Source organism: Arvicanthis niloticus, chromosome 3 (assembly GCF_011762505.2).
Source record: "Arvicanthis niloticus isolate mArvNil1 chromosome 3, mArvNil1.pat.X, whole genome shotgun sequence".
Classification (NCBI taxonomy): Eukaryota; Metazoa; Chordata; class Mammalia; order Rodentia; family Muridae; genus Arvicanthis; species Arvicanthis niloticus.
The window spans coordinates 45,941,717-45,954,124 of NC_047660.1; positions in this window are offsets into that span (position 1 = coordinate 45,941,717).

Below are 12,408 nucleotides of genomic sequence, written 5' to 3' on the forward strand. Positions count from 1 at the left end.
GATCTCCATGGTCTATAGCCTCCTTCTTCTCCTCTTCCTCTTTTTTCTCCCTTCCCCTTCTACTTTTTCTCCCCTCCCCTTCCTCTATTTCCTCCCCTCCCCTTCCTCTCTTTCTCTCCCAGCTCCACCTCCTCTTCTACTGCCTAATCACGGAGCTCCACTGGGAATACAATGTAGCAGAATAAGTATCCTGCTATACTACAGTGTAAGACTTTAACTCATTAACAAAAAAGAAAATTATTCCAACAGAATTACAGAAACAAAACTTTCCTGTTAAATGCATATCTTATTTTGGAAACCAGGCTTATACAATCCAGCCTTGGACTTCCTGGGCCTATTTGTAGTCAGTGAGATTAACAAATTGTTTTTGGAATTGTCTAGTTCATACTCCAAATTCCCTTCTCCAGCCACTGGCTTGTGAACACCCAGGGAAAATAGACTATTAATTACTGATGCTATTCTTGCCTAACAGAGACAATCAAGAAATGTATTACAAACCAACTATTAATTGCTTTCACATTATCACAGTTTCCCACATTAGAGAAAATAATTAAATACTAGAAACCTATACAGCATGGCTGTGCCTCCTAAATACTCACAGGTACATTGTTAATACATTGTTCTTATTATGAAAGAGAAGTTTGGGTATCATTCCTGTTTCCTTTGAGATTTGATAGCTTCATACAGAAGATCTTTAAACCTATCAAAATGTATCCTTCAAGGACCTTCATATGGTTATTCTGTCACTGTAATGATTAGCTTAAAGCAACCAAGCATCCTTTAACTACTGGACTACCAGTCATTGTTTGACAGCCAGTCTCGTGGTCTTCCTTTAATAAGAAAAGAATTCCAGAGAAACTTTTCACTGTAAGGGTGGTAAGTGCAGTGTGCATTGATAGAACACTGGCATGGAAGGGTTGGATCGTCAGTTCTACCCTTGTGGCTGGCAACTGGGGGAACTTGCCCATGTTGTTTAGCATCTTTGGACCTTATTCCTCTCTATTTTTTACCTAGGAAAGTAGTAATATCTGCTTTGAAAGGGTTTGCAGCAACATTAAATGAAATATAACTTGAAAATGCTGAATAATTCTAAATCACTATTTATAATTATATGACACAATTCAACCTATGTGCCCAACTCAAAACTAGACAAGATATTGCATGAGGATAAATAATTCTTCATTAAATCTTCACTATCCCCATTGATATGGCTCATAATAAGTATACACACACACACACACACACACACACACACACACACACTACTATATTCTCCCAATATTCACCCTTGTAAAGGCAGGTACAAAGCTCTGGGGAAGAAAAGAAAGCTAAGATATATTTTACAACTATTATATTCCAAACACTGTTATGGGTCTTTGCAGAATGGACTTAACTAAACAGGAATTGTTGCTTCCAGTTTTATGTAGACAGCTGATGAATTTGCTAATCCTACTCAGTCATTACATGGTTCAAGTCCAGGTCTTACACTCTCCAAAGTTCTTTGTGTTCTACTGCCTTTTGTGAAACTCGCTGAGTTGCCTTGGTTCTATTATTTACCTATGATTAAACAAAAGGAACTTACTTTATACTTGGCCCCGAATATATATCTGTCTCTTCAATGGTTTGTCAATACTCTGACCACAACCATCAGTGCTGTTTTCAGAGCAGAGTATCTCAAATTGTTTTCCATGGAAACACAGCCCCATGGATGCTCATTACATAAAACATTAGCCATTATTTCCTTCCATGGAGATTCAGAGTAGTTTAACAAATTAAGGACTCTGCATATCCCTAAACCAAGGCCATCAGTTTAATTTGTTAAAGCTCAGAGTGTCCTCTGGCCACGAACTCCCTCCCTTCACCACACAGTTTGCACATCACCCAGGGAAATCACATTCTGCTTTAGGAAGTATCACTGTATGGCCTTCTGGGAACACAAGTTCAGACAAAACACACACTACTGTACTATTGTACAAGACAAAACACAGTTCACACTGTAATAGAGTTTGTGTCATTGTCGAAGTCCAGCTGTATCTTCTTTGATAGGCAGCAAGCAGAATTCAGTGATAAAGTTTGCAGTGTTCAAGTATTTTGAGAAATGCCCTGGACTACATTGAGCCTTGCTTCCCTAAGGGAGGAGATGCTAGTGTTGAGAGTTAGTGAGCTTTCCTAGAGGACAGATGTTTCTTCATTAATTTGCTTAGGGTTATGCCAAGAGAAATGTTTGGAGTATAAGAACATATGTGTGATTCCTATTACATCACATGACCCTGTCACTGTCATCATGAAATACAGGGATTATTGAGTTCTGGGAAGTCTTTGAGCCAAACTCATGTGTGAATATGGTGTGTAAGGTCTAAGGTCTTTGTTTTAAAAAGAGTACAGAATGTTATGTCTGGTGATAAATTTCCTTATACCTGTCCTAATTTCTTCTATAATGGGGAAACTTCTCCTATGTTCAACTTCTTATTAAATATCATTAAAGAAGAAGAAATATATGAGCCTAGGAAAAAACTGAAGAAAGCAACACTAAGCAATTTTCCACAAGTCCACGTTTCTTAATTCTGAAACTGCAGATAAAAGAGAGGGGGACTCTTCCTACAACAAGTGTAGTGAGGGCTGTCCCTAAATCTGTTGTCTGCCTGTGGATCCCATTCCCCTGAGCAGCCTTCTCTGTCCTCAGTGGGAAAGGAAGGACCAGTCCTGCACTGACTTGATGCACCAGGGTGGGGTGATATCCAAGAGGTACCTCCCCATTCTTGGGGAAGAGGGATGGGGGAGAGGAATTATGGAGTGGGGACTAGGAAGATGGGGCTGTGATTAGGATATGGAATGAAAAAATTAATTAGTGAAAACAAAAAAACGAAACAAAAAAAGAAAGGAAAAACGGGATGGGGACCTTTCATGATAATAGAAACTGTTACCAGAAGCAATTTGCCCTTGTAGGGATGAACTATGTTCAATCTACCCTGCTTGATCCTAAGGAGTTAGCATAGGCTTTAGGAGAACTTATCTTACCACTTCAGTTCAAAGCTTCAATGTAGCTCTACTGGCGATAAAGCTAGTATTTTGCCAAATATAACAGCCCTGTATCCATCTCTCTATTGGTTTTGAATTTAGTAGAGAGAGGTACAGAAACATTTTTTTTGCTTCTATAATAGATAATATCAATTGTCAAATTAATGGGCTTGAGAATTATCCGGGGGGGATGAGACCCAGCATTCCCATGAGAGATTATCTCCATAAGGTAAATTGAGGTAAAAAGCCCCACCCACTGAGAGAGGGATCATTCTCTGGGCTCAGACCTTGACCTGAATATAAAGAAGAAAACAAGTTGAATACAAAAAGAAATAGTAAATAAACAAGTACAAAATCGCAACTTTTAAAGTTTCAGTTCATCTAAAGATGTCTCAAAGTTCATCTTTGATCAGCTGCTTTCAGAGATACATTTTTTTTTATTTTTTGGTAAGTCTCTTCCTAGATCTGAAACAAACACCTGACTGAAATCCAAAAAGATTCCAAGCAGTCCTTACATGGTATTTATATGAAATAAATGAAGTTTAGTCCTTATGATGCATCTGAGGAACTCTGACTACTCCTATATCCTCTCACTCAGTCATAATTTATAAATGTAACACATTTAACACATTGGCCCTAAGGACTCTTAAGTATCCTGCAAGGTCAAGCAAGTGTGTTTACTATTTTATAAAGGTTCTAAAATAAATTTCATTTTCAGATATTAATCTTAATAGAGAAAAATTCCTTCCCATATAGATCAAAATCCAAATGGATGAAAATGTGGGTTCCTCTGACATTGATGCTACCTTCCTTACTGTAATTTGCCGCAGTCTTAGAATCTCCTGGCTGCTAGGCTGTTCCTGGAGCAAATGTCTGAGTAATTAGAAAGATAATTTACTTTGATATAAATATGAATGACATGACCTTGTTTCCTGGACCTAGATTTTTTTCAAATGACATGCTTCACCATTAAAGCAGTTACATGGTTGATAGTCACAGAGCCAAAGAAATGTGCAAATCAATGTATTTATTAAATATATGGGTGGGGTATCCAGTAGTCTGGTCACAGTGGCGTGAGAAACTCTAGTTTCTGATGCTATCTGATGACATTCTTAGCTTGAAGGCTGTTCTGCCATGTTAATACATTCTAAAGATTTTAACTTCTAGCTGAAAGGGTCTTAGGTTAGATACCAAAGTGGGTGATAAATGGCTAGTAAGAAAAACAAAAAGATATCACAAAATGATTTTGGCTCCTTTTCTACAATGTCCAAACACTCAGCTATCAGGGAGGTTATAATCAACCAGTATGCAGAATCTTAAGTGTATGTGAGGTCTTTTCAGGGAATCTCCTATGTTATCTGCCCTTCTGAAACATTCATGCCGCCACTGATGCTTAGAAGGGTGGAAGCCCTTTCCATACTGTATGAGAAGCAGGGAATGTGCTGTTCACTGTGGAAAAGATGCAGGAGGTGGATTCAACCCTGAATAACCTGTCCACATTCTGAGATTCTCAATCATAATGGTTTGGACTTAAATTATAGGATCCAAGATTCATACATGCACTGCATCTTCAGTGTCCATGTAAGCCTAGACAAATGGCATTCAAAGCCAAACAGACATTATTTTTAAAATATGTATCATTTCTGCTTCCTTAAATGAAATATGCAGTAATAGAGGAACTATTGTCAAAGTAAAAGAAAATACCACAGCATGCAAAGATAACAACAGTCTTAGTGTACAGCTCTTTGCCTCATCAGCAACATGTCCTGGAAACTCCTGAGGATATACATCCTCTCAGTCATAATTTATAAAGGTAGCATGTCAGACCTATAGATTTTTAAGCTTCCTGAAACTGTCAAGCAAATGTGTTTACCATTTTATAAAGGTTCCCAAATCAATTTGATTTTCAGATATTAAATCTAATAGAGAAGAATCCTTTCCCATATAGTTCAAAGTCCCAAACTAATACTATTAATGGATATGACTAAGTTCTTAGACCATACTTCAAATATAAATGTTGCAAAGCCTTAAAGGAAGTTTCAGATTGTAAACCCTTTAATGATCTGATGGCAAAACCAGGTCTTTGAGTAACTATAAAGTACTCATGTTGGCTTACATGATACAAAGATGAATCAATGGCTGGAGAGATGGCTCAGGTTAAGAGCACTCACTGCTCTTCCAGAGGACCCATATTTGGTTCCTATAACCAACATGGCAGCTCACAACTGCTTATAACTGTAGTTTCACAGTATTTCTTGTCTTCTTCTGGCCTCTCAACCAAACAGGTTCTTGTATGGTACACACAGAGACATGCAGGCACTGACACATGCACAAAAATAAGGATAAGTAAATAATTTTTAAAAATGAATTTATAAAACAGGCAATCAAAGGATAATTTCAATCTCACTAAGAGAACCTTCATCTTAATTTATAAAGCACGTTAAAGAACATACTTTTCAGGGTGTGTTAGGGGATTTCAGAAGAAGGCAAATGATGGGTTACTGTGCAAAGACTGTCACAATATGAATAATAAACCAGAGATATACTAATAATACATTAATCTTATCAGGTGAGTGATAGAAGAAAGAAAATAATAGAATTGAAAATACACATGGGATAACCTATGACACAAAATCCATTCCAAGAAGAAAAACTGTAGTTATAATAGCCCACATTTAAATTACACATGTATCAAATAATTTAAGGGCATACTTCCAGGTAATAAGAAGAAGACAAACTTAAAGTTAGCAGAAGAAAGAAGTAACACAAAGACTAATTAAACAAAATCCCAAAGAACATGAATAATCAATGAAACAGAGTTGGTTGTTTAAAAAGATAAAAAAGATTAATATGCACTTAGAAAACTGATTCAGAAAAAGACAGAATTCAAATTAAATTAGAGATGACACAGTAATAGTTACAGAAGAATTAATAGATTCTATGGCATATTTTAAAAGCTATATCCAAATAAATTGAAAATCTATATAATAATCAAAGAGATTGAAATAGTAATAAAAAGTGTTTCATCCATAAAAGCAAGTCTAGGTTTAGATAGATAGATATAGGCTGAATTCCATCAGGGCTTAATGTTCTATGGGAATTGACCTTAGAACCTTACAACTTCTAGGCAAGCATATACCACTGAGCTGTATTTCAAGCCAGATCTGGGTGTCAAAGAACTAGCATCTATGTAAGTTAAATGATTTCATTAAATAGAAATAAAAGAAACACTGGAAAACTTGTATGAAGCCAAAAGACACCAAAACTCAGTTTTAAAATGACAAAAATTTAAATAATAGGCTAAAATCACAAGATTCTCTTAAGTGGTGGAGGAGTCCAACTCTCGTGGCAAAAACAGGGTAAATAGCAGAATCAGAAGAAACCGACCTCATCATGGTGAAGACTCTGTCTAATAAAACTGTAGTGAACATTATACTGACTCAGAAAAAACTCAAATGCATCCACTGAAAGATGAAAGACGACAAGAGCAACCACTTTCTCCACAATTCTGTAATACAGTCATTCAAGTCTTAGCTAGAATAAGAAATATAAATAGAAAGAATATGACTAGGGAAAGATGTCAAATTATCATCATTATCGGATAGTATGATCACGTACAAGAAGAGACCCAAAAGGACTGACCCTTTCAGTAAAGCAGCAAGATACAAATTCAACATAGAATTATCATCAACTTTTTTTCTATATCAATAATAAACATGCTGTGATAGAAATCAGGAACTCACGTCCCACACCCCAAATCCAAACACTCCCAATTGTATGAGCAGGCAGTTCTCAAAAGGATGTCTGCTGTGAAGCAATCTCTCCCAGAAATGGCTACATAAACAAGATCAGAGCAGTGACAATATCAATAGACATGCTAGTACAGAAAGAGGAAAGTCTCACAGGGTTATACTTCTAGACAAAGAACTATAGGCTGTATATGAATGATGGAAGACGGTGATTAACCTTTCCCAGGGATGAGACACATTATTCATTATTCAATACAAAACAGTCAACCATGGAACAATTTGAACACAGAAATGGACTCAGCAGGTGGTATTTGGATATTTCTGAATACATATATATTTATCAAATAATGATAATCACACACAAAAAGGAAGAATTTTGATTTGAGAGCAGACAGGAACATAATAGAGTCTGAAGGGAAGAATAGAGAGAGTGACTATGTTGTAATTCTATTTTACTTAATATGTATAAAATTTTTTAAAAGAATGATGACTATATGAGAAACTACTGTCTTGCTGATGCTACATACATAAAAGCATGTTCTTGTTCTTTCTTTAAAAAACAAATAAAACAAACAAACAACAACAAAAAGACAGAAACCCTTCAAAATAAACTCCTTCTCCCTTAAATATGTAAATATGCTCACAGGAGCAAAAGCAGGGTGCTGCAAATGTGTCTCCCAAGCTAAACTGTGTCCCTTTAACAAGCAGCAGGCTGAGCATCCCCAGCCTCCCTAGCTGCACCTTCAGCGGCTCTGTCATTATCCAACAAGCAAGCGTATGTTGCTTGTTCTAGAGGGATTTAGGTTTTAATCTGCACCTGTGCATACTTCAATACAGCAATCAAACTCAAATTAGACAATTCCAAGTTTCAGATTACACAGGTAGATAGCTCTTATGCTTTGAAATCTATTGTCTACTCATTGGTACCACTTTCTCAAATAACAGGGTCTCCACTTGACTTGTACTGTAAATCACAGGGCTGAAGAAGAGGATGTGAAGAAAAGAGGGTGTCCCCAGTGTGTCCTGTGCTGTGTGGTCTGCCCTGGAAGAGAGGCAGCCATAGTTCAATGTGCTATTACTTGCTATGGCTTCAAAAGACCTGAGTTCAAACTCCTATGAGTAACTGAGTAGGCTTGAGATGATCATTTAGTTCCCCAAGGATTTCTATAATAAGATGAGTCAGAATAGAAACAGTAGGGACACACAAGTAAATGATTAGAGCAGACAGCCTAGAAATAAACTCACACAAATATACAAGAGAGACCTGGTCTTTGAGAAAGGGGTGAGAGGGAGGGCAAGGTCTGTAATTTCAATAGATCATACTGAGTAAATAGCCAGCTTTGTGTAGAAAGGTAAAAGTAGACATAAACCTTACATGATGCACAAAAAATAACTAAAAAGATCACATGCCTATTTAAAACCAAAACTAGAAAATATCAGGAAGATAACACAGAAAACTTAAATGATAGCAGGATTGATGTTGAGCCTTACGTGATGCGCACAGGGATATAACAGTTTGCTAAAAGTAGATGTTTGCACGATGAGCTACCTTGTTAGCAGAATGCAAGGAAATACCATAGACAAAAAATTGGAAAACCAATTTATCTGACAAAAGAATTGCACCCAAAATATAAAATTAGATATAAAGAAATTTGTTTCACTGATGGTTGTCACGAGATGACAATTACAGAAGTTCTGATATAAAATAGAACTAGACAGTGGTTCGCTTTATTGGAAGATGAATGTACAAATGTCATACTTGTAAACACATGACAACTGCATGTAAATACCTGTGTTTAGATAATGGATTCCCAAGAGCCCGTTCATCTAACTATAAAGGATCCCCGGGGAAATGTTGATGCATATTTTTCTTGATGCCCACTCATCAGCCATTATTTCTTAGGGAAGGAAGCAGTCCAAAAGAATTTCCATTTCACCATGCCTGAGTCTTCATCTGCTTTAAGACTGCCCGAATTAATAATGAGTCATACTTTCTGAGAAAGACGAAAATAACAATCATAAGTGCTGAGGAAAAGGACATTTAAAATTACCCACAGCATATAGTGAACTCTTCTGGAAATTGTTAAGTCATAAAGCAGAAATTTGTTGGAAAAAAATTAAACAAAGTATAAAAAGTAAAAAAGTAAACGTTTTGTCAGTGTGTAAAAATCCCAACAGTATCTGGTCACCATTTCACAAGCAATAAATGAATAATTAAATGAAAATAACCGTACAATTCTTAAATCCTAAATGATATAACTTATCTACATAATGTTTTATAGTATCTTTTAACTCCTAAGCAGTAAGTTACAGAGAAAGTGTATTAATATCTAAGTTTTGTAGTTAGATGGGGTTGGAGGAAGACTGGGTAGTAAGATGGGGTTGGAGGAAGACCATATCAATATAAGTGACTGAATTGAATCAAGGGGCCCAGTATATGCTAGACCAACTCTTCTTCATCATACATTTTAATGTTACTTTAGGACCAGCACCAGAGAGGTCAGACTTCACTATCTACTGTGTCTAACCTTTCTCTTCCCTGATGAAATATAAATATTAATGACTGAAAGGAATTTTTCTCACATTCTATCTGAACCCTCAGAGGAGCCCAGAGGACAGACCCAGAAGGTCTGAAAGAAGCAGAAACCATGAGCTAATGGTCACCATTTCATTAAAACAGCACCTTCCCTTCCAAATCCCCCTTTCTATTTTCATATTCTACTTATGTATGTACACATGCATACACAAGTTTGTCATGTTGAGTCTGACTCAGTTCACTTGATATAAGGATTCAAGATTTCTACTGTCTAATACTAAGGTGTACAGTATATATGCTACAACATCTTTGTAAGACCTTGATGCTCAGAGTGATGATGCTGTCTGCTGAATCAGATGCAAAACTCTCATCTACCTCTCCAGCACCATGTCTGTCTGCACACTACCATACTTTCCACCATGATGATAATGGACTAAACCTCTAAACTACAAGCAACCCCCAATTAAATCTTTCCTTCATAAGAATTGCCACAGTCCTGGTGTCTCCCCACAGCAATAAACCCTAACTAAGACAGAGGGTCTGTTGGCAGCGTGCTCCGTGTTAAGCAACTTACTTAAAGCATCTTCACTTACAGCTCTATGATGTGCATGGGTCCTCGCTGATCTGCACACCTCCCTAACAACAAACTTAAGGATCAGCCGCATTTCAGCATTCATTCCACCAGTTTGAGAGGTGACAGAACATCCATTACTGCAGCTTAGAAAAAAGAAAGATGGATGAGGTCTCATGCGATGGGGGCTAGTATTCAAAGGGGAGAATGTTATACCAAGACGAACACCATCTGATACTCTGTCCCAAATCACCTCCACAGATAGAGAATCACAACTTTTAACCTGGGGGAAGCAAAAACCTCAGGTTTGAAAGCAGGATAGAAATACATCTTTCTTTTCACAACTGTAATTGCCATCCTTGGTCTCCATCCTGGGTGGATTTATTCCTTTCTTCTGCTACTATTTCCTCCCAGTCATGGTACTGTCCAGGAGAAGTAGTTTTAACTATGTTATGTTTTCTACAAAATGATTGTGGAGGGGGACTATGATCAATCCATGTAACAAGTCTCTCACACAGCTTGGCAGTAAGTCATTTTTATTCATTCTGCTGCCCTCACACCATACGAAGCCCATTCCATATGCTGAGGTGCAGTGACATGCAGGCCACAGCCTGCTTTTGCACTGCAGATTGTTTTCAATGTAATTGCATGTAACACTTTATTTATAGATATGAAAAGGCACTTAGAACCCAATTACATAGCTGGAAATTGCATATCTCTAAACAGATGTAGAATAATTAAGAAGAAATTCAGTGTATATTTACAGAAACTCATGGAAATACTGCAATGTCTTTTTTTCAACATTCCCTAAGCAGCTCCTTTGGTTATGACACCAGCCTGTGTTGGTCTGTGAGCCTCACAGATATTTACACAGGCTAAAGGAGAATGCAGGTATTGTTCCTATGTACTTGTTCTTGCTTTCTTATGGCCCTAATCACTTGCTTAGCGGTAAATGTTTCTCTTTTTTTCCCCCCCGGGAATGATCCAACTGATAAGACTTCTTTTTGGAAATATTTCTAGAACTGTTCATTGGTGGGGAAATATAAAAAGATTGTCCTCTCACTGTAGCTTTATATGATTGTATTATTTAAGACTACATCAATTTCTCATGCTATTCACTCAAAAGAATCAGATTAGAAATCCCATTGACTGTGAGAAATCCTTAGTCAATTTTGTATATTTTGTGAGGAGATAGGAGCAGCATGAGTAACAGAAATCCATCTTGAAGTTAATGCTCTTAACTATCCCCCTCTGGGCTACACCAAACATAAATAAAGCAGTCATCAATAGCAAGTTTCTGAGTCTCCTTCCCTTTGATGATAAAATCATTGTTCTACATCCTAAAAGCCAAGAGCCTACAGAGACCTAACAATATTTTTAATGAGAACGTTTCACACAAAGAAAGAGTCTTATTCTACTTTGCAGTTAAGAACATCTACTTTGGGAACTCCTGGGCTTAATAAAAAACAATGTCTTTGCAAACTGGTATTATTAACTTTAATATTGTATTGATGTGATTTTTAGTTTTCAATATATATGGCCCAACTTAAATCATTTCCAATAACAACAATATGCATTATTTAGTCCCAGCAAGGGCTAGGGGCTGAATGTGCTGGGTGAACCATGATTTTTTTTATACCCATTTCCTCTTAATAATGTAAACAATTATCCTAGCATTTTTAAAGCTGCCAACAGTTTTCACATGGTTGGGAGCTCTTCTGCGTTGGCATATTTCTTTTTACCTCTGTATAATCTTCAACGATCTCAAATGAACTTAGAAATATTCTCATAGATAAGAATGAGACTATAGGGGCTGAAGAGATGGCTCAGTGATTAAGAGCACTGGCTGCTCTTCCAGAGGTCCTGAGTTCAATTCCCAGCAACTCCATGGTGGCTTGGGATCTAATGCCCTCTTCTGGTGCACAGGTGTACATACAGATAGAGAACTCATATACATTAAATAAATAAATAAATAAATAAATAAATAAATAAATAAATAATTTTTTTAAAAAGCAAAAGGAAAGGAAGGAAAAGAAAAGAAAGGAAAGAAAAGAAAAGAAAAGGAGACTCTGGAATCCTGAAGTCCTGGCTTGCCTGCTCTTTCTTCCCAGTCTACATTTTTTTTAAAGCAACTTTTTTTTGGGGGGGAAAGGAGATGTTGAAATTAATGATTTTCACAGGAACATGAATATGTGGTCATGCACTGGGGCACCAGCAAATTACCAGTGGCCACCTCCTCAGAGAAAATGGATTCTTTTTCCACAAGCAGTTTTTAGCTGTCAACAAGGTCTCAACTAGGGAAGGACTCAATAGTCCCTCACCCATCCTTGCAGTGATATTCAACTAGCTTGCTCTTGTGACATTCTCCTGTAGCTGGCCATAGTCACTGTGAGCTCACATGTGCAACAGCCACACCATGCCAGAAATGCACATCTCACAGCAATCTTTCCCACTGTCAGCTCTTACATTCTCTCTGCTTCCTCTCCTGTGATGTCTAGAGTCTTGGTGAGGGATGGGATTTTGCCACAATTATT